Genomic DNA, 24,448 nt, shown 5'->3' with positions numbered 1-24,448 from the left:
GAGACATCACCTTGCCGACAAAGGTCTGCATAGTCAAAGCTATGGTTTTTCCAGTAGCAATGTATGGAAGTAAGAGTTTGACTGTAAAGAAGGCTGACCATCGAAGAATTGATGCTTTTGAACTGTGGTGGTGGAGGAGACTCTTGAGAGTCCCCTGGACTCCAAAGAGAACAAACCTCTCCATTTTGAAGGAAATCAAGCCTGAGTGCTGACTGGAAGGACAGATCCTGAAGCTGAGGCTCCAGTACTTTGGCCATCTCATGACAAGAGAAGACTCCCTGGAAAAGACCCTGATGTTGGGAAAGTGTTAAGGCAAAAGGAGAAGGGGACGACAGAGGACGAGATGGTTGGACAGTGTCATCGGAGCTACCAACATGAATTTGACCAAAGTGTGGGAGGCAGTGGAAAACAGGAGGGTCTGGCATGCTCTGGTCCATGGGGTCACAAAGGGTCAAGGAATTTCCAGACTTCCTTAGCTTAATACCATTGCCCATATGTTGACAGAGAAGGAGGGATGGATAAAAAAGTTCCAGATGCCTCTTTATCTTCTTTTCACTACATAGTTTTATTTATTGCGTTTTCTAACTATGCATTAAATAGGTGTATGTGTCTCTGTGTGTTTAGGGGATAGAAAGAATACTCAGATATATCCCTTATTACCATCTATTTATGCTTCATTGTTGTGATAAGACACTTCAGTGAATAATTTTAAAGCTTTGAAAGAGTCCTCATTTCCAACTGAAAGCAAGGCAAGGAGTCCACTCCCCAACTCAAGTCTCTCTACTTTGCACAGAATCTGTTTCAGTATCTTTCCCTTTGAGGAACAGTAACACATGCATTCACATACAGAAAGCATAGAATAACTGGCTAATAGTTAAGGACGATGGGAACATTCTGTTTAGCATTTCAAATGGTTAAACAAAAGCAGCAGTCATTCAAGTTTCGGTTAATTTGAGAAATGCACTGTGGAACAAATTGTATAAATTGTGCAATTTTGTGCAAAATTTGGCAAATAGATATGTACATTAAAAAAACCTGGAAATGTTTGTGTAAACCATCATTATCAGTACAATAAATCTACCAAGAGTGACAGGGAATTCTTCACCACTTTACTGGTCAGGAGAAAAACCTAGCTGTTCATTATCTGTGCCTGTATGGACAAGACAAATGAGGATTTACATCCTTATTTCATGGATTTGTTGCTTAACTTTTGCTTATTTTTCAAAATCAGCATATTCACTGGACATTGTTCCTTTACTTTTTCAGGCATGCACCATACTCTGCAATAGTTTGCCCTAGGAGCAGATTTTTGCAAATTGTTTAAGACAGCAATGGGCAATGTGCAGCCCTCCCAACATTACTGAACTGCAAGTCTCTTCAGCTCTCGCCAAGATGGCCAACAGTGACAAATGAAAGGTACTGCAGTCCAACAACTCCTGGAGGGCCACAATTTAGCCTTCCTCAGCTTAAGGGCATAGTTGTTATAGAACCTTTACAATCAAATTATTTCATCATATGCGTCCTATGACTGGCACTGAAAAATTAGCACTGCTGTTTCTAGAAATGCACAAATACAGCTATAGTCTGTATAGCAACAATGATGGCATCATATCCAGTTGTTTTCTTCTTTTCCTACATATCTGCATGAAAATAGTCACCTAAACCCTTTTGCTTGTCGCTTCCAAAAAGGAAGGGAAAAAAAGATGGCGCCGGCGACACAATGAGCCAGCTCCTAGACCGGTCTCCAGTACTGCAGCTGGTTTGCCTGATCATGTTCTGTCTTTTATTCTTTTTCCCATAGCTAGCCTCGAAGAGGTTGGATCTGGCCAGAATCAGCCTCCTGCTGGTAAGCCTGCCTCAAAGCACTTGGATCCTGGCTATATCCTTGATTAACCTCCTTTTGAGAAATGCAACCCAGCTCGTTAGCTTCAACCAGCTTTTCAGGCTCCCTTTTGGCCTTGTTACATGGGTAATATAGCTGTGCAGCTAAGGTACTTCACAAAGTCATCTTTCTTCCATTTGCTTTATTCACAGCTTGGAGGGGGGGGGAAGAGAAGTCCCTTTAACAATATAAGGATAGGCATGCTGGATGAGACCAAAGGCCTATTTAGTCCAGCATTCTGTTCCAGAGCATAGAAAACTTAATGGGAGGGAATGCAATTCCCCCGAATCCATCAGTCAGCATAGCCATTGGTTGCAGAATTCAAGGGAGCTGCATGAAAGAGTCACTCTCAGAAATGTAATGTGCAAGTTATGGCTTTAATTTTTTTTGCTAGCACTTTTCAACACTGAGAAAAAGAGAAGGACATGGGGGGTGGAGGATTTTTGGGAAGGACCTTCCCAGTTCCACACATGAGCCAAATGTTGTGCCTTTTTCTTGGTATTTGCTACACTTGTATTGACATCTTACATAAAATCAACCCATAAACTGTTTGGTCACCCACCAATATTGCTGTAATCTACTGTCTATTGGTAGGCATAAAATTGTCAGAAGATGATATCAAATTGTCACATTTCAGTGGCAACATCAACTGTAGTCCTTTCCTGTAAATTGGGGGCACTCAACTGTTCCTTTTGTCCAAATCAGGAACATAACAAGTTGCCTTATACCATGGGCAGGCAAAGTACTTCCCAAGGCCCATGCACCGAACCCTCGTCTCTTTTCATTTTAAAAAGTCTCTTCCATCCTCTATAACAGTCGTTCCCACCTCCCTTTAGTAGTTCCTAAGCCAAGTAACCTGTGCCCCCCACCACGTATACATAAATAGGTTGTCGTTATCATTTCCCAACATGGTAGCACCTTCGATGCTGATGCTGCTCACCCTCCTGCTCCTCCTGCTCCTCCTGCTCACTCCACTGCCACCACATAAAAACTGGGGAAGGAACAGACTGGGGTGGGTTTTTTTAATAGCCCCCCGACGAATCAACAAATAACTACATTATTCGTTGCTTCATGGGGGCAACTTTGTGCTTCGTGAGACGTCAGCTTTTGACGACTCACAAAGCGGGATGACTGGCCAAAATGGTGAGTTGTGCCCATCTCTGGTTCTGACTCACCTGGAAAGACCATTTGGATAGCATACCTGTTCTTTTTGAGACTCATCATCCTTCATATATTGTAGCCGATGAAACGGAGATGAGGCTAGAGAAAGCCCTGCTGCATGTGAATATTCTTCACACATTCTTGTGTGTGTGAATATGGCTGTCTATGGATCCCAAGGGCTTAAGCATAGAATCGTCTGCGTGCAATATGTCCCTATAAATCTACCCCAACTTAATTCTTACTTGTAAAAGTACATATGTCTTGGCAGAAATCAAAGAGTAGCACACTGTAAACAAAAATGCAAAATATTACAGATTGTTCTGTTTGTAGCTACACTGGAAATCTAGTGTCCTTCCCTCCATTTTTAGGCTTAGATAATGCAGTTACTTTGCTAGCAATCTCTCTGTCTCTCTCTCTCTCTCTCTCTCAAGCTCACAGATTCAGAACTTTAGTCCTAGTGTAGGGAAAGCTTAAGAGGAAAGTTGTCATGCCATCACTGCAGGGATAACAGCTTTGCATAATCTCCAAGTACAAACTGTTTCATCATGATCCCAAAGTCCAAATTATTGCTTGAGATGAGTACATAGGACACCTGCCAAAATTCCAAAGAGAATGAAGCACATAGCTTTTTAACTGGGTGAGGGGAATCTGATTCCTTTGCCCCTTGTTCAGCTATATACACCTGAGGAACTGAGAAAGGTGAGCTAAGATATGATAAACTAAAACTGCAAATATAACTCTGGGGTGAGTGGGAAAAGATGATCTGTAATCTCTCATATTAGTTTAACTGTACCAAGAATTGTAGATGCTTGAAATATCCCCAAAGACTAAAGTAATGGTGCTGAAAGTCGTCAGGGATTCAAAGTATTGGCTAGAATACCTTGGAATTGCAGAGTGTAAGCAAGAAATTGTGCAAGCGGTGTCATTGATCTTGGCAATTGTCCATCATGTGCTCAGAGACGCAATCAGTTACACACCCAAGTACAGGACAGACAACTAGCGAAACTGCTTGTGTGTCTGCTTGTGATATTTCCCAAGAGGATCTGGGGAGGTGGGACCACAGGAGATGATTAAATTCTTATTACGTACTATGTATATGGAGTTAAATGTTTTACTACTAGACAGAGGTCGTATCAGTGATCACATCAGCTCAAATGTCAGGACGTGCTATATTTGTGATGGTCCCCCGTATCCCGACTGACCACACTGTGACCGTATTCATAAGGAATGGCTTGCCTGAAGATAGTCTATTTATGGATTCTTAGAACATGGGCAAAAATTAAAGTACTTCACATGTGGACCTTGAGCCATAAAAGATCAGACTGAAACAAATTGTTTGTCTTTCAATTGCCATAATATTTCATCCTTATTTTTCTATCCCCTCCCCTGCCCTCTCTCCCCACTTTCGATTTTGCCAGCATGCCAAGACAGACTAACAGACTAAATTTCCTTGGAAGCTTATAGAGCATTGCAGCATAAACTATTTATTATTTATTTATTTATTTTATTTAATTTATATGCCGCCCACACTACCCAAAGGTCTCTGGGCAGCTTACAAAATTTAAAATACAATAAAATTTAGAACAATTAAAATACAATTAAAATATATATTAAAATTGCCATCGGACCCACAGCTAATATTATTTCAATTAAAAGCCTTCTGGAACAGGAAGGTTTTGACCTGGCGCCGAAATGTCATCAGCGTCGGCGCCAGACGAATCTCAGTTGGGAGGGCATTCCATAGTCTGGGGGCAGCTGCCGAAAAGGCCCTTTGTCTACAAGCCGTCCCTCTTATCTCCTTAAGGGACGGCTCTTTCAAAAGGGCCCCCTGGCTAGATCTTAACTGCCGGGTAGGTTCATATGGAAGGAGGCGGTCCTTCAAGTATTCAAGGCCCAAGCCTTTTAGGGCTTTATATGTCAAAACAAGCACTTTGAATTGGGCCCGGGCAGCAACTGGTAGCCAATGTAACTTATACAGAATCGGCTTGATCTGTTCCCTGGCGGCTGCACCACTCACCAGCCTAGGAAACATGTGAAGTGTGTGGGCAGAGAAGAAAAGAAATTCAGTTTAAGAATTAGTTTCAATTTTTCTTAATTGGCCATTGTTTCAACCTTACATTTGTCTGTCCCCTTTCTTCAATGGTTTGACTTTGTTCTAACAAGGTATATGAACATATATTGTCAGTTGCATTTCTCCATATATATATATGGAGAAACTATAATAGTTTTACTAAATTCAATCATTTCTACAAGCAACTTTCTAATATCAAGCGTCTTAGTATGCACTGAAATCTAATGAATATATTTTTGGCTAGCAATTTCCCCTGATATGCCTTTTGGTATGTTATTTTCACCAATGCATGCAATTATGTGCATTCTTTCCCATAATATATGAATCTTGAATGTCTGTTTTGATCAGAAAAGTGTATTGCAAAGTACAGAAAAATGTCAAGGAATAATGAAGTGCAGTGAAAATGAGGCAGATGTATTTTCATATCCTTATTTATACTGTGTTTGAAATTCTTTCATTTGAAACACTCGTCTTTTTCTGTATCACATAGTGCTGTGACAGGTGGGATACAACTACAGGAAAGAAATACACACAGATGAAACTTTAGAAGTTTAGTCAATTTCTGTTTTGATCAAGAACATGGGACATTTTCTTAAACCAAGTTAAACTAACGCTCTTTCTAGTGCAGTAGATTTCTGTGGTTTCAGGCTGGAGTTGTTTTTCCCAAGCCCTACATGTAAATGTTGTGTAGGGTGATCTCTGCGCTCCATGGGTGGATTTTCTCCTTGATAAGTTCCAAATTAATTTCAATGTTGCATGTATTTTCACCAGAATTCCAGTTTACATCCATAGGATAATCTGAATGCAACAGCTATGTTTCTATTGTTTGACTGAAAAAAGTGACAATTTCCCATGTTACATATAGGATAAAATACGTTTATGTTCACTTCAAAAAGGACACCAAACCACTGAAGACAGATATAAAGATTTATGTCTGCAGAGGTAGGTAGGTAGGTAGGTAGGTAGGTAGGTAGGTAGGCAGGCAGGCAGGTAGGTAGGTAGGTAGGTAGGTAGGTAGGTAGGTAGGTAGATAGATAGATAGATAGATAGATAGATAGATAGATAGATAGATAGATAGATAGATAGATAGATAGATAGATAGATAGATAGAGAGAGAGAGAGAGAGAGAGAGAGAGAGAGAGAGAGAGAGAGAGAGAGAGAGAGAGGTACCTCAGTTTATGAACACCTTGGTTAACTTAATTTTCGGTTTACAAACAAAAATCCATTGAAAATAATACCTCGGTTTACGTTTTTTCCCCACAAGTTTACATTGTGCCTGGGAGGTTTATAGCACCGCTCCCAAGCATGCATTCGTATGAGAAACTGCGTTTTGGTTTGTGAATGTTTTGCATTATGAAACGTCCCGGAGAATGCATTAAATTAATAAACCAAGGTATGCCTGTAGATAGATATCTGTCTTCAGTGGTTTTGTGTCCTTTTATATACACCATAACATATCAATTTATATATTGCCCATGTGGCCTGTGGTCACTGTGGGCAGTTCACAACACAACACAAAGTAACAGAAAAAACATTGTCTATGATATGTACACTGATCCCACTATTGCCCCTACTAAACTGGTACTACATTTTTGTCGCTGTTTTAGAGAACTCCAAAACCTGTTTGTCTTGTAGGACAGTACAAAAATAGCTTGTAAGTATTAGGAAGTGGGATTTATAGACACCCCATTCAACATTTCTGAACATTATTAGCATTGTTTCCCTTTGAAACTAGCCTGCATTCATTACTATGGGAAATGCTAATAACCTGCAACTGGAACAAGCAGTGGAACTTGGTTGAAAAATTACACCTGTGTAAGTCTGTTAGCATAAATTTCAGTGGCAGATTGTCACATGTTAAGAAATCAGCATAAGCATTTGCTGTTGCGTGCTAAGTCACTTGACTGATGTGTGACATCAAATATATACAATGACTTGTAAACTAGGAGCAATTCATCTCTGAGATTTATGTTGATGGGCTGACAACAGCAGTCATAAATAACATGATTCACCTGGGAGTTCCAACTCCACTCGACTCACTGAGTTAATAGGATTTGTATAAGTACTGACTTTTCATAATGATTCAGTGAATATGCTCTAATTTGCATTAGAGATGGTCACGAACTGTGGTATGGCCCAGTTCAGTGCGGTGCCCACAAAAGTATTCGGTGTACGCCACACACTCCCCTCTTCTGCCTCCACAGTGCATACTTATTTATCTATGTATTATTTTATTATTTTGATTTATATACCACCCTATTAGTGCCGGAGCAGTATTCTCAGCAGTTTACAGATCATCAAAACAAACTCCACAGAACTAAATACAGCATAAATAGCAAAAGCAAAGTCTAAGTGCTTCCCTCCTCCACCCCCTCTGGAGGCTGTCCACTCAGACAAGGAGGTGGGGCAGGGAAGCCTGGATTGCAGCCTTTGAGTGGGTGGCCATCAGAGGAAATGGAGGAGGGAAGTGTGCACTATGATTGGTGAGTGGGCAGCTGCACTGAGGAGGCTGGGAGGGAATAGGTGAGCATGCAAAGGAGGCAGGAAAGAGTGAGTGCACAGCACCCACAGAACACCTGTGCAGGCGCCACACTAAACTGGGCTAAAGTGCTGAACTACAGTTCATGTCCATCTCTAGTTTGAGTTTAGGTCATGTCAAGTACTCCAAGAAAGCCTGTGCAGTTTAGGGACAGATTGCAGACACAGTGTCCCAAGGACTATATATCTGAGGAGCCCCAAACTCTGACCCCCCAAATCCCTTGTATACTGAGCCCAATTGACCAATGATCCAATTTGGTATAATGCACTTTACTATGTTTTGACTTCCAGTTAAGTCTGTTGAACGACTGTAATATTTGTCCTGCACCTTCATTGAGGGTTCTGGTCTTCGCTACTTGATAATTTATGCCAAACTGTTATTCCTGAAAGTGTTTTTGCCTGTGTGTGTTCTTTTACCTTGGTATTCTTTAGTCCTTAGAACAAAAAGAAAAAGGTCTCGAGGAAAATGCAAAACAGAATTCACACACACAAAGAACAATAGTGTTGGGTTTGATTTGCTTAATGTGGAAATCAAGGTCAGTAGAAAAAGTACTACAAGCTCTCCTTTTTTGTGCTGAGGGTATTTTGTTTTGTGATCTTCTGTTCTCTCTCTCCCTCCCCCCCCTTCCCCGTTTTCTGGCAGCATCTTTCTGTTCACTTGATGGTCCCCAGAACCAGATACGTTACAGATCCTGTCTGTATTCAAAGCTGTTATTAAGTGGAGTCTTTTAGATTTTAGAGAAATGATAATGGTTCCAAAGATGACAGAAAGTGGCAGCTGGTGACAAAAACCCCCCTTGATAAGACGACAACAGTAAATCAAACTACCGCCACTTTTTCGTTTCATGTTTGTTAATACCACCTCATCTTTTGAAGTTTAAAGCAAGGTTCAAAAGAGCCAGGTGCTGAATCATAATATTAAAGCAAGTAAGGAGCTCCATGAAAGAGAGGAGATCTGAGAGGGGAAGGCAACAAACACGGCTTTCAACTGCCTTTTGTCGGCCTTTCTCCAGATGTCACCAGTTGTTATCCCCAGCAGAGGCGTCGAGCTTGTAGCAGTGCCTCTGGCTGATTCCGACTCAACGTTTCAAGTGTCAATCAAAAAAGGAAGGACGCAGCTTAGGTCCTGGTCATTGTCCTGTAAAAAGAGCCAAGCATTTAACATTGATTTAGCTCCCTCAATATACAAAGATAGAGCCAGCTTTGTGCAGAGAAAAAGGGCCTTTGGCAAGGTTGCTTGTAGAGCAATTCCATCGCATCCGATGCTCCTTGGTTTAGCTGTCACACTGCAGTGTCTGGAGTCCTATGAAAAGTTATTCAGGAATGAGTGAGCAAATTAAAAAGAAATAACATGCTCTCCTAAATAGCAATGTGGGCTATAGAAAAAGCTTTCAACGTCATTTAGCCTTGAAAAGCATTTTCATAAAAAGTATTTTATGCTCTTAAATACCATTTAGCAAGAAGAATAAGATATTCTAGGACAACAGGAAGGCCCAGCAAAACCCATCAAGATAAGTCCATCTGCATGAGCAGTGTTACATAGGAACAATGAATTTTTGTTGTGTTTGTTCTATACCAATCAATGTGAGCTCTTTTCTATATACTTCATTCTATGTATATGAGCATGTGCGTGAGGAGAGAAAAGTACGGTAAATGAAATATTCTCATATGTCCTAATTTTTCTCTCTTTCCTTTCTTTCTTCTATTACTTTTGTAGCTCACGTTGTAGTTCTGTTAAACTCTTTCTCAGGCTTTGAATTTTCCTCATTTTTAACCCTGGCTATATGTTTCTCAGACATTTTGTGATTCGAAGGTTTAGCTTTATATAGTATATAAACCTTGATTAACAGAAGAGGGTTCAGCTGGCACCAGAGGACTGCTTATCAATAAAAAATAAGTTTGTCTTCCCCTCCCACATTCTCTGTGTTAAGAAATATCTAATACATATACACAATGATCAGAACAAATCATATGCTGACATGCCGTTCTTTTCTAAGCTAAGACAAAGGGCTAAATGGTGTGAGTTAGGACCAGCAGGAAGAGTCCTTGTAACAGAACTCAACAATCCTGATTAGGAGTTGCCAGAATACAATCTGGACACTGACTATGAATAAAAGATGAGATTAAGCATCTACTGTTTTTCTTGTTTAATTCTTCTTTGGTCCTTTCAATAGTCCAAGGAAGGCCACATAGAGGAGGGTGGGGTGGCCCTACCATTTGATAAAATGACACAATATCCTGACACACTGGGAGGAAGTGGTGGCATTTCTATAATTTTTCTTCTTAATTATTCCAGACATTTTTAAAAATTGGAGAACATAACTGTGTATGGGCTCAGTTACACAAGGGAAAACACACACACTGTTTTTAAATTGGGTTTAGCATGTTTGAAATCAATTTTAAATTTTAAAACTACATGATATATAGGGAAGTGTGAATTTTTTTTGCCTGCAAAGCATGTTTTTTGATTGGAAGGTGAGGTATTTTACTTGCCCACATGAGGGTCATTAAATTGCTTGTGAAATTGATTTATTTTGAATAATTTTGCCATACATGATTGTCTCTGTTGGTGTAAATTGTATTGTGGGGTTTGTCAAGTAATGGATGCCATACTCATGGGTTTCACACTGCAGGAAAACCTTGCAGTCCAATCTGACAAAACTAGCAGGGAGAGAAAGATTGGGTGGGAGAAAGCGCTCCCTTCTTTACAAGATAGAAGCTGCTGATCTTGGCATTTCTCCAAGCAATTTTCTTTGCCACTCACTAGTGTGCCTTCTACTCCTTCCTCTCCTTCTCCATCCTGTGTGTGTGTGTGTGTGTGTGTGTGTGTGTGTGTGTGTGTGTGTGTGTGTGTGTGTGTGTGTGTTGGACTGCAGAGAAAGCTTGCAGTCCAATCTGTTTAAAAATGTTCTCTGTCATATTAAACTAGCGCTATGCTAGAGTGCAAGAAATAAAATAAAAAAACACCACAGCAAGAGCAGCTAATGGCTGTGAGAGGTAGCCAGCATGATGGTAGCTGGACAAGCCTCAAATGCACCAATTCTAAAAGCCTATGCACCCCCTTGATTGATATACAAAACAGTTTAAAAATGGAGTGAATATTTTTCTAAGATGATACATACACTGACGAAGGGACGTGGTGGCGCTGTGGGCTAAACCGCAGAAGCCTGTGCTGCAGGGTCAGAAGACCAGCAGTTGTAAAATCGAATCCACGTGACGGAATGAGCGCCCGTCGTTTATCCCAGCTCCCGCCAACCTAGCGGTTCAAAAGCATGCAAATGCGAGTAGATCAATAGGGACCACCTTGGTGGGAAGGTAACAGCGTTCCGTGTCTAAGTCGCACTGGCCATGTGACCATGGAAGATTGTCTTCGGACAAAACGCTGGCTCTGTGGCTTGGAAACGGGGATGAGCATCGCCCCCTAGAGTCGAACACGACTGGACAAAAATTGTCAAGGGGAACCTTTACCTTTTTACATACACTGACCCCCAAACCATGTGACTACCACATGACTTTGACCTGACTCAGAAAACTCTGATCCATCTCTTTATTCATTTCTGCCGTGTAACCACACCCTGTGTCAGTTTTCAACGTTTGGAATAAACAAATTACTTTTAATTAGTTAGGCTGATCTAGTAACTTCTAACTTAATGGGGACCAAATGTAATGGAATTAATGATTTGACTTTATCAGGTCTTTATTAGTTTATCATTTACCCACAGCATCAATCGCTTTAATAGTTTTAGTGGATTTGTTTTGCCAGTGCTCTAACGAGAGGTGAAGGCTTGGAAAGAGTGAGAGCTAAGGCCACAAGAAGAAGAAGGAGAGGTGATCATAACAGCAAGGGGTTGGGGAGGCGGATTTTTAGGTTTAACTTCCATGGTGGCAGCATGAAGTTGATACTGTCATACTGGAAGTACTGAGAAACAGAGTGAGGCAAGCATGATGTGTAAAGCTTATTCATGTTTAATTTGTTCTATACAAATCAAAATGAATTGTTTTATACATGCTTTGTTCTATGTATACAAGTATATACAGAATGAAGCATATGGAAAAGACACTGTAGCTGCCTTTATAAAGATCGTTAATGGGGGGGCAACTACAGGGGAACCAACAGTTTCTATTTCAATTATGAAGGTAATGGAATTTGAGCAAGTCAATAATTATTATTTGCCATCCAGTCAATTCCAACTTATGATGATTCTCCTCAGCTTTCTAGGTATAAAGTACTTACAAATGGTTTACCGTTATGTTCCTTCTGGTGGTGCTTAGAGACTGTACAGCTTGCAGCTTGCTCAAGGCTTCACAGATGGCAGGGACATCCACATATCACAACCACATACTCTTCAAGTGATCTTAACTGGTCCCCCTCTCAGGAGGTACATTGGGGATTCACACCTCTGGCTCTTGACTATGCAGCCAGGCACACCTGTCAAGATGTACAATTTTGTTTCTTTAAGGTGCTAGAAAAATTAGGGTGGAATAGAAAAAAAAAAGACATCCTGAATATGTACACTGTACTTTCAACATCAGTTTTGTATAGCAATTTACTAGAAGCCACTGTGACGCAATCAGCCAGCTCTCCAGCCAAGTCGGGAAGCAAGTCAATGTACAACAATATTGCCTTGCAAACGAACACCTTTCATGACTGACAGTTGAAGGTGCAAGCAAATTATAAGAAATAGAAAAAAAAGGGAGGGAAAACCTCCTGGAGTCCGAATGTGCAGATAGAACAAATTGGTACCTATCCAACTTGGTCCACCAGCACTTTACGCTCATGACACTTTTTCCTACCTGGTAATACAGTACCCAAGTGACCTACTATTCCCACAGGTGCAGGGACCCATTTAGGATATCATCTTGTTCTTCACCTCATTTAGCAAAATGCCTTGGTCTGGCCTCGTTCAGTAGCACTGCCGCTTCTCATCCCTTGCCTCTGGAATATGGTAGATAGTCTCTTCTAGAAACTGCAAATGTTAAAAATTTTGGACCACAGTTTTCAGAATCCTACAAACAGTAAGCCTACAGGCCGCACTAGCTGAAGGATTCTGGGAGCTGTAACAGAAACCTCCTGATGTTCTGAAGCTTTGCTCCCTCCTTTCCTTTTCCATGTTGAAGGTGGTGTGCAAATACCAGCAAGAACAAGTTTTTGGTACTTCATAAAAGGTCCAGCAGTTTCCATTCAAGGAGATTAATAAGTGAAGCCCTTTGGGACTGAGTGTTAAATTTTGATATGGTTGTAAGGCTTATTCTTGATTATTCTTAGATTTGACTTTGGCTCATAAAGGACTGCACCTGGGCATTTCAGAATAGCTCCATCCATTTTTTTCTCATTCTGTTTCAAAATGTTCACCCTCCCATTTATTTCAAGAGCTATGATTCCGTGGCACACAGTGATCCATGCTGCATTCCCATGCTTTTAAATGAATTTACAAATGCAAACCAACAGTGGCAAAAAGGGCAAGGAAGGGGCAGAAAATAGCATTCTAAACATGAAGAATAATAATCAAGGATAAATGAATATGTCCTCCTTATTTCTCATGTCTACTATTTCTTAATTTTTCATTAGGCTGTTTCCACCTTTATTGGAAGCAGGTGAGGGCTCATGAAGATGCATTTCCAGTTCCTGCATTCTGCTCGGCAAAGCAGCACCAAGAAACTGGGCAATTGTCAGCTCCCAGGACCTTCCCTGCATTCTTTCTGGAGACATGCATGAGGATTCCTTCATTCCAGAAACACTGTGGCTTATATTCTTTATTTTGTTCATTTGATTTGGTTCCTCCCTTTTGGCTTGCTCAAAACCAGAAGATAGCTCCTGAGAACTCCGTAACTGAAAAGGGCTGGAAAAGATGCTCGTCCTTTCTTTATGCCATTCCAGCTTGTTAAGTTGCAACTTTTGAACTGCAACTCTCAGAATTCCTTCTTCATGTGGATTCTGGGCATTGGAGTACAAGGAACTTTCCCAAGCTGAAAGTTCTGAGAGGTGTGCATTTTTCTCAGATGTTTGCAAATCCCTTGAAAATGTTTAAGCAGTGTCTCCAGTTAGTCCTTCCTGTCTCTCCTAGCCTCTCTGCTCTAGGCAGAAGAAATGAGAAATAGAGGCAGTGATGCTTTACAAGCTCACAACTATTGCTGCCAGTAATAAAATTCTGTTATTGTCCTCTGCCATTAAGTCACCCTAGTAGGGCTCTTGAGGTATGTGAGAGGTTCAAAGAGCGGCTGACCCTTGCTACGCTTCCAGGGAGCTTCCACTGCTGGTTTGAACTCACATTGCTAGTCTGACATTCAATCCAATACACCACACTGGTTCTCAACCAAACTTTAGGCCAGCCATTTCAACCTTTTAAAGCAGAAAATAATGTTGTACAAAAGCTGGGAAGCTACTAAATGAACTGTCATGTGGATGGGCACATATCCAGCTTGGGAAACCTAGAGGGTGGATCTAGGCAAAGAGGGGCAGTTTCAGCGTACGAATGTACATGTGTGTGCATACACACACACACACACACACACACACACACACACACACACACACACACACAAACACAAACACAAACACACACACATATGGCATAAAGAGTGTTATTTTCCCCCCTGTAACCATATCACCCAAAACTCAGTCATTATTTTCCCTACTCATGTTCTCTTGTTGAGCCTAAGGGCCCTCACAGGGCATGGTGTGCAGAACATAATTTCTTCTCTGAAGGAGCAAGGGTTCAGACCCTGGCTCCTCAAAGACAAAGTGGTGGTAAGAGGAACTGAAACATCTTTATCTAGTTACTGTCTTTCCCTTTTCCTTTACAGGTAGGTACACTGGGTCCTTGGAAGAGGTCACTGTGACTTCAGGACCTCAAGGCAGAGGCTGGACAGTCCCCAATCCATTGCTACCTGCTCCTTTTCACAAAGAATTGAACAGAAAGATGCTTATATTATGTACATATTTGTACTCAAAGTGGCTCACGATGTTAAAAGTGTACTGTAACCACTTGAAATCCATTAATTAATTATGCAATAATGCGGCTTGTTTGCACAAAGCTCATGTTTGATTCCTTATGACATCCCTAATTCTAGATTCTGATGGTTCCCTTCCAACTGAGATTAGAAAAGTTAATAGCCATGCTGACTGGAAGATTCTGAGAGCTGACATTCCTGCCCACCCACCCAAAAAAGTAACTTTTTTCAGATTTTTGTCTCAAACATAGCTAGCCATGAGTGATGGCAGGATACAAAGCAATGTCACCCTTTTGCTGAATGTATAGCTGACGAAAGGCAAAACATATATAGCCTATGAAATTCCCTATCCTAGAATCCCTTACCCATCCTAATCACTGGGCATTCTGGCAAGAAGGATCCTGGAAGTTGCAGTCCAAAAATATAACTTTTGTAAGTTCGAATTTACTCTGTCCCAAGGGGAATTTTCTCATGTAAGCTTGTACAGGCAAGGGACTTGGGGCAAATGTCCATCGTATGACACTGGTGAACTAGCCCCAAACTCTAATGCAGAACAACTTTCTTTCGTGTTGTTTCATTAATGTATTATTCCCCCACTCTGTTTTTGATATGGCCAGAATCCTGCTGGTAGGTTCACTAGCATTAAGTGTAATGGCATTAACGGCACTGACGAATTTCTGCTAGTTAACAAGTTGCTGTTTGTATTCCTCATTGTTCACTAGTGGCAACTCATTGCTGCCATTTACACCATTGCACTTGTGCCAACATAAGTAACCAAATAGGATGCTGCTCTGTCAGTGCTCCACTGTATACTCTCTTTTTGTTAGCTGCCTTGGCAACAGTGGTAGAAAGTCAGCATACAGATGTAATAACCACAGTATCAATAACTGCAAAAAGGACCGAATCTGGACTGTGAGCCTCCCAAACATTTGCACTGCTTCATGCGTTATGGACCACCAGTTGTAGGTGGTCAGGGGTCCCCTGGTCTATCCTATCTATATCAAACAACCAATTCTCAAATGCCATTCTGTCTTCTCAATGTATTTATGGCAGATACTTCTTCTGCTGTTATGGTCACCTCTCTAAATACAGTATCTTTGAACCACGCATCCTCCCGTGGGTCAAACCAAACACCTACCGAGATCACTATCATATACATAAGCAGTTTTACAGAAAACCCATTTTTCTGTCTGTTTCTATCTGCACACAGCAATAACACACATTATCTCCTTAGAGGTCATACGATAATGCATGTTGCTTTCTTCTGATAATATGGAAGTTAATGCTTTTGGTACCCATTGTGTCCTGCGGAAATAATGGCTGCTGGTCACCACAGGTTAGCAGAAGGAAGCCTCAGAACACATCAAATCTGTTTTGCTAATGTACAAGCCATTGTACACACAGTGGCTCCAGCCTTATCCATAGAGACTGATGGCCTCAAACTATCAGCGGAAAAAATGATGCAGATTCTAGGAGCACTAGGTTGTAAGCCTCAATTCATAATTTCATTTTCCATAAGGACTTGCTTTTTGCACTATAATTACAATACTTCCTCCAGTATAAGTGTCTCTCCTGCCTTATAGCCATTATGAAAGGCTGCCACACTGTGAAATAGTTTAATTTGCTTTTATTTCAGATTATAGCTTTCTGCATTTGCACTGTAGCCTTTATCAACATGCAGACTCAATAGAGAGTATTTGAGTTTCAAGTCCAACTGGTAAACAACACCCATTAAGCTGAACCAATGTGTTTATAGCCCCGTTTCATGCCTTGTAGTTTTCCTGCATGCTCCAGAGTCAAAATTAGAGATTCCCTTTGCTGCCACTTAGTGCAGCATCAGCCTAAGATGCTTGGCTGCCTGAGGCAAAGGAACAATAGCTGTCTCAAGCACCCAAATCAAGGTGTGTTGAAAACCAGCAAAGGTTTTTTTTCCCCCTGGTCAAAAATCCCACGAATGTCTCTTCCCATCCTTGGTAGCAAAATAAAATAAAATAGGATAATTGCAAAGTCACTGTAATTTTTCCCCCACAGCATCTGAACTCAACTGATGGAGGTGGCTCCATTTATCTGCCTAATAAGAGGATTGGCCTGTCCTCAATTTTACAGGACAGAGTGGGTGAAAAATCCTTCATTCTAATGCCAACCGGGGGGGGGGGGGGGAATCCAGTTCAACTCTGTGCCAAACGACAAGCAAAGCAGACTGATATTTGGCGGTTTGGGCACTAGACTAGACAACAAACAGACAATATGGACATTGTGGCATTTGTGTCTTTTGAGCCAAAACTAACACCTCATATTATCTGATCATATTCCCATGGGAGGAGGATAGGTTTTATCTAGGGTCTGCTGCCTGCCATTCCTTGAGATCCGAGGGCCAAAGGCTGAGACTGGGGTGTCTGTGTGATCAGGCTTTTGGGATGTCATTGGCTTGACTCTTCAGTAACCATCACAAATGGATGCGGTGTGTCTGTGTGTGAGAGAGACAGAGACAGAACAGAAAGACAACACAGAGACTCTGTGGTGAATTTTAGGTGTTATGTGTGAATTACAGTAGCAGCAGTGGATAGCTGTCCCTAACTGCCTTGAATGTGTTTTGGTATTGCTTATGATTTTTGGTATTGTAGTCATCAGCCTTTTTAGTACGGAACACACACTCTCACTAGTCTTAAATATTGTCTTTTAATTGATGTAAGATGACTCGGGTCCTTTTTAAGGTGGAAGGCAGGTTAAAAATATTTAAATAAAAATTTAAATAAAGCATTCAAGGCAATGAAAGAGGAAAAGAGGCTTCTAAGTATATCTAAATGGCATGCCCTGAAGCCAGGAGAATGAACTCCAAAATCTAGGATTGTCTGCTAGCAGCACCCCATTCCCTCAGCTTTAAGATGCAAAGCCTGAGACCCAGAGACCCTTAAAACCCAAGTCCAAGGCCAAAGCCAAAACCTTCTACCTTAAAATATGAAGTGACAACATATATGGATAGTACTCATTCTATGCAATGGGGCACTTTTAGAGAGGTAGCTGTGGAATCTATTGCTCCTTTAAAAAATGTACAAAAGAAAGAACAGTTTGGAATTACGTTAATACATCCACAGGGTTTCCCTAGAAGTTAATTTGTGTTTCTCTGCAAACATTTTTCTTCAAGGACAGAAAGTTTCACATTTTAATGGTTTTAAGGAGGGGCGGGCATTGTCCATTTGTTACAGCAAAGTGAGTCTTGTGGCACTTTAATGATTAACAGGTTTTATTTGGCACAAGCCCTTATGCACATAGGCCACTTCATCAGGTGCATTATCAAATGTGGGCTACAGTCCACCAGAGCTTATACCAAATAAATTTGTAAAGCCTTAAAGCAAAGTCTCTTATCAACATTCTAATGGCCACTGTGAGTGGGTAAGAGTTACCTTTTTTCCCCTCCTCCAGTGATTTTGGATAGTTGAATTATTTTTCAACTAATTTGGTAAAAATCTGTACACATTTCTCTGTCCTGAGCCTAATGATGTTGGTGACTGGGGCAAGTGGCACAGCTGACTTGGCAACCCTACCCAGTTCTGGGAATCTTGGGCACTGTGGGCTGATACAGATTGAATTTTGTATGTGTGTGACCCTGCTTCGACACAGAAACAAGCAACGGGCACTAGGAGAATCAAAAGAGAAAGTATCCTTTCTCATTCCCAACATGGAATAGCCACTTATAGGAGCATGTGCACCATCCAATTGGGAATTCACTCTCTTTGATACGTTTTCTTCTTTTTGTTCACCAATCTGCGCTCTTCAGTTTGAGTCCTGATAACAGATTCTTCTTTTCTCTCCTCCCGGATTTCGATCTATCCTGTGTCTAATTCCAATGCCATTATAAGGAAATTTTTGCCATTGCGGTAACTCTGTCCCAGTTGTGCCCATTGTGCAAGTCTGCGCTGAGTCAAGAATGTGCTGCCTTTCTAGAGCTCTTCTTTTATATACATTGTGTGAAGAAGCAGCCCTCGCAGCTTTTGTTGCTCTCCCTGTGTCTGGGCTGCGCTCCATTGAGGAGGAAGCAATCCTTCTGTTCCCGTCTCAGTAATACAGCAACATTCAGCCTCTTTTCATGCCCATGCTTTTAAAGAAATCTTTGCACCATTAAAGATACGGAATTGCTAAATACAGGGCTACAGCCATTGTCCCTTCCATTTAAAGCTTTAATCACACTTAATGGCTCTCTTGGAGAAAGGGGGGGAAAGTTGGATTTTCTATTTTGATGGCTTTATCCCACTGAAAGAGTTTACTCCTATTCCCTGCAAGTCTCTTCTTGATAAATGAGCTATACAAGTAAGTTTTCTGCAAAAACGTAAGACTACTTGCACTCACACAGATGCACAGACATATGTACAAATATGAAAAGTGCAGTTTCAAGGGCATCTTATTCCTTTTTGTCAGTAAGGTTTCTTTTGTAGTTGAACAACAATCATGGAGGGGGAAAGTATTTTTCAACATTTCACAGATTATAATGGGGCTCTGCAACAACCCCAATTTTCACTACAAAGATTGATTGATCGAGTGATTGCTTGACTGATACATGCATGCATGCATGCATGCATGCATGCACACAGACACAGACACAGACACAGACACACATACATACATACATACATACATACATACATACATACATACATACATACATACATACATACATACATACATACATACATACATACATACATACATACAGCCCCATTCTGGGTGGTTAACAAACAGTTAATACAGAACTACAGCACTAAAATATCAAACTCATAATAAAACAAAGTCTAAAAACTGGAAAACCCAATGGTGAAGTCAAATCTCAGCCTGAAGCAGATTCAGGAGGTGAGACATTCAGTCAGGGTCAGTGTGAAAGCCCTCCCTGAAAAGTAACGTTTTTAGCTGCCTCCTAAGTGAGTACAGGGAGGGGGAGTCAGGTACAGCTCCTCTTTGAATTGGTTCCATAAGCTTGGTGCCACCACCGAGAAGGCCCTACCACTAGTAAAATATTTCTGGGCCCATCTTGGGGTGTATACATGGATGAACCTGGCTTGGGAGGATCTGGTGGGTTAGCTGGATGTTGTAGGGTAAAGATGCTGTGCCAGGTAATGGATTACCCCCCCCCATCACCAGTAAGTAGCGCACATTGTTCAAGGCTGTTAATTGTTTGATGTTTCTATTTATCCCACAGTTGAGGAAATAATAGTCTGTGAAACAGTTGATTCAAAAGCTAAGACAACACTGGTTAGTTAGGTTTAGGTGGGTTGTATTGGTGGGGATAAGGAACATCCCATTGCAAACCAATGGGAATGTTTGTTGTGCTAAATATTTTGGACTCCAACTCCAGCTATAAAGCATTGGGCCAATGGGAGTTGTAGGCAAAAAATAATATGGGTGATCATAACCACCCAACTCTCTCTTACAATACTCACCGAAAAGGGTGAACATTGACAGTGACACTTTGATCCTGACAAAACCTTGCTTATATTAAATGTTGCTAAAAAGTCCCTAGAGAAATTCCATAAGCCTGAGTGACTTCTTTGCTATGTTTTAAGTAACTTTTCCTTGTCATATCCATTTAGCAGTAAGCCTTCTATGATTATCACCATTGTCTTGTAAATCTCTTGTAAATCTCTTGTAAATCATAGAACCATAGAATCATTGAGTTGGAAGGGGCCTATAAGGCCATCGAGTCCAACCCCCCTTCTCAATGCAGGAATCTAAGTCCAAGCTGATCTGACAGATGGTTGTCCAATGCCTCCATCACTACTCACCACCTCACAAGATAATTATCATATGGCTCTAACAGTTAGGAGGTTTTCCCTGATATTCAATCAACACCTGGTTTCCTGTAATTTGAGCTCATGGTTGCATGTCTTGCACTCTGAGATGATCGAGGACAGACTGTACCCCTCTTCTGTATGACTACTTTTCAAATATTATAAAAGAGCTATCATATCTCCCCTGTGTTCAAGACTAAACACGCCTAGTTCTCTTAGTCTTTCCTCATAGTTTCTAGTCCCTTGATCATTATTGTTGCCCTCCCTTGAACTTGTTCCAGTTTGTTGTCTTCCTTCTTGAAGCGTGGTGTCTAGAAATGGACACAATGCTCAAGATGAGGCCTAAGCAGTGCCAATTAGGGGGGGTAGCGCCTCATGGGATTTGGAGACTTCTGTTAATGCATCCTAAAATAACAGTTGCCTTTTTTGCAGCCATACTGTTGGCTCTTATTGAGCTTGTGATCTACAATAATTCCAAAATCGCTCTCACTTGTAGAAAAATGCTCAGGGTATCATTATAAGAGGTTATTTCTCAATCTATCACAATTCTGGGTTGGAAACCTCTTTCATTAATACAAACCACTGGTTCCTCTAGTTGTTTTGTCTGCATTGATTGGCAAGAGTTGTCCAGGATTTCCAACAGAGGTCCTTCCCAGGAGATGTAAAAAACTTGAACCCGTGATCTTCTGTCTATAAAGTAGATACTCAGCCACAGCTCAGGAGATAGCAAGTGGCTGAAGAGCACCCAAGAACTTCAGACTGTTTGAACCAAGGTGTTGCAGTCTAACACTTGCCCATGCTATCTTCGTACTTTTCATTCTGAATAGAGAGTTCATAATTTCATCAGGTTCAGAAATGATTCCAAAGCCTCAACTGATTACAGTAACATGTATTTAAGTGCTTTCTTGGCCATAATTCATTGAGTGATTCCAATAACACAATGCAATTAGACTAGTGCTTCTGATTGGACCCTGCCTGTGCCCATGTCTTAGATGGAGTGTTAAGCATCTCATTCATGCTTGAAAATACTTATCTTTTCAAACCCACCTGGAATGTCACATGAGTTGGTTACTCGAAGTGATGCATGTGATGTCCATTCACTGTGTTTTCATGACTGTAAGTGTTACTACAAAGTTACTGATTAATTAGAAAAAGAACAAGAAGAACTGCTGGTTTCTTTTCCTTTCCTTTCCTTTTGTTTGTTTTTTGCAACTCTCCAACTCTCTCAAGATATATAAATGCAAATAGTGTTGTCCCATTCTTGTTTGCTTGCAGCTTGCATTTCTTCTCCTTAATAGCAACCTCTTTGCATCCTTCTCAAAAGGAGAATATTGTTGCAGTGAGCCCATTTTGTCTGGCTTTTTATTGAAATATTATTGATTCACAAATCCTGCCTTTCCAACTTTTAGCAAATGTGCCCCCCCTTTTCCCTTCTCTTATCTATTTCTTCCCCTCTCTCTTTTTGCCATGGGCCTTCATGAACTCCTCCCAAGTCCTCCCAAAGTCTATATATTGGTGTGTGGTAAACTTGCAATTTCTCCAGAAGTGTTTATTTTTAGAAGGCAAATCTTGTCCTGGTGTTAATGTCAATTAGGAGACTTATTTGACAATCTGACTGCTCCATCTGATGCCTCAAGGGCAAATTTCAGCACTTTATGAGAAAGGTTGGCTGATAGAGTTCTCTATGAATAAGATACAGTCATGGTCAAAATATTGGGACCCTTGCAATTCTGTCAGAAAATACAATCCTTCTCTCAGAAAACTGTTGCAGTTGCAAATGTTTTGATACTCACATGTTCATTTCTTTGGTTTGCACTGGAACAACACAAAAAAAGGAGAAGAAAAGTCAAATCTGATACAATCCCACGCAGAAACTCAAAAATACACTGGCCAAAATTATTGGCACCCTGTCTAGACTGTAAGAAATAATTGTTTTTCCAGCATGTGATGCTCCTTTAATTTGTATTTAGACACACCTGTCACAAGTAAGTGGTGTGGGCAATACCGTAATCACACTTGCAACCAGTTAAGATGGAGAAAACCTGACTCAACCTTTTTGTTGTGTGAAACTGAGCATGGAGAAAATAATGAAGTGTAAAGAGTGGTCTGTGGATTTGAGAGAAAAAAATGTGGAAAAATGTCAACAATCTCAGGGCTAGAAGTCCATCTCCAGAGAACTTAATGTTCCGGTGTCCACTGTGCACAATATCATCAAGAGGTTTACAGCCCATGGCACTGTAGCTAACCTCCCTGGATGTGGACGGAAGAGCAAAATTACGGAAAAATTAAAACAAAGGGTTGTTCGAATGGTGGATACAGAACCCAGATTAACTTCCCAACAAATTCAAGCTGATCTGCAAACATAGGGTACAACAGTGTCAGCTCGCACTATCCGTTGTCATCTGAATGAAAAGGGGCGCTATGGTAGGAGACCCAGGAGGACACCACTGCTGACACAAAGGCATAAAAAAGCAAGACTGGAGTATGCCAAAACTTATGTGACAAAACCACAATCCTTCTGGGAGAACGTACTGTGGACAGATGAGACAAAAGGAGAGCTTTTTGGTCAAGGACATCATGGCACTGTTTACAGAAAAAGACATGAGGCACTCAAAGAAAAGAACACAGTCCCTACAGTTCAACAGGGTGGAGGTTCAAAGAGGTTGTGGGGTTGCCTTGTTGCTTCTGGCACTGGATGCCTTGACTGTGTGAACGGTACCATGAAATCTGAATATTACCAAAGAATTTCGGGGCACAATGAAGTGGCCAGTGTCAGAAAGCTATGTCTCCACCAGAGGTTAGAGGTCTTCCAGCAGGACAATGACCCAAAACACTTCAAAAACACACTCAGAAATGGTTACAAAGCATTGGCCAGCAGTGAGTCCAGATCTGAATACCACAGAACACCTGTGGAGAGATCTCAGAACAGCAGTTGGGAGAAGGCATCCTTCAAATCTGAAGGCCCTGGAGCAGTTTGCAGAAGAAGAGTGGTCCAAAATTCCAGTAGAGAGGTGTAAGAAACTCATTCATGGTTACAGGAAGCAATTGATTTCAGTTATTTTTTCTAAAGGGGGTACTACCAAATATTAAGTTGAGGGTGCCAGTAATTTTGGCCAGTGCATTTTTGGGTTTCTCTGTGGGATTGTATCAGATTTGACTTTTCTTCTCTGTTTTTTTTTTTGTGTTTGTGACAAACCCAGACCTACTGGGATCTATCACACAGTTACTAAGCTGCCACCAACCATTCCCTATAATAAGTCACACAGACCAGGGATGGATTTTTAAACAACAAAAGAATAAGGTTTATTTTAAATACAAACAGGGTAAATAAAACAATCAGGTGAATAAAATAAAGTAACGTGGCTTATTCTCACACACACAAGCATACAGTTTGGTTCACCTAGAACCTTTAACTTAAAGCACAGACCCTGAACCCATCAGTTCTGGCTAACCAACAGACCCCTGAACCTTTCAGGCTGGTACTCTGACACACAGTAGTACCCTGTCAGACACCCAGACTCCCACAACAGCTTCTTCTTCCCCAGCTGCTGCTTCGTCCCAACCCAGTGTCTCACAGTCTGTCTCAGCATCTCCTCTTCACCACACAGGCATCACATATTTATACAGTACAGCCCCTCCTCCTGATGTCCCGCCTTCCACTCCCCATAGGATGGAACTTTCCCTCCAAACCCATGACAGACAGGTAACATCAGTGCTGTTATGTAACACCTCCCCTCTTTAAAAGTTGTTTTGTAGGGGGAAAGCTAAAAGTGCTTTTCACCAAAAAAACAACCTGCATAAAATACACAACAACATTTATACATACCCTATAATACTTACATATACTTACACTCCAAGTTAAACATAGCAAATAGGCATTTCAAACATTTACCATATGCATTACATCAATTTTACCTTTATTAATACAAACCAATTTAAAACCAGGTACATTTTAACTTTTTGTCTTCATTATATACATATAGTCCATGTTCTTTCGCCGTCTTCAGTCTTCAGGTCTTCTTGATAAGGCGTCAGCAACACAGTTCACTGACCCTCTGACCACCT

At 41.0% G+C, this 24,448-nt stretch overlaps 1 long non-coding RNA gene across 1 annotated transcript in view; it reads left to right on the top strand.

Annotated features, from left to right (window-relative positions):
* Positions 1-24,448, top strand: part of LOC144585781 (uncharacterized) — a 31,401-nt gene continuing 6,953 nt past the window's right edge. Inside the window, exon 1 of the long non-coding RNA XR_013540329.1 lies at positions 1-23,566. This is a non-coding gene — a long non-coding RNA (uncharacterized LOC144585781). The remainder of the gene's footprint in view (positions 23,567-24,448) is intronic.

The sequence above is a fragment of the Pogona vitticeps genome, chromosome 1 (genome assembly GCF_051106095.1).
Source record: "Pogona vitticeps strain Pit_001003342236 chromosome 1, PviZW2.1, whole genome shotgun sequence".
NCBI classification, from domain to species: Eukaryota; Metazoa; Chordata; class Lepidosauria; order Squamata; family Agamidae; genus Pogona; species Pogona vitticeps.
The sequence above is the reverse complement of the archived record's forward strand: the minus strand, read 5'-3'. Positions and strand labels throughout refer to the sequence as shown.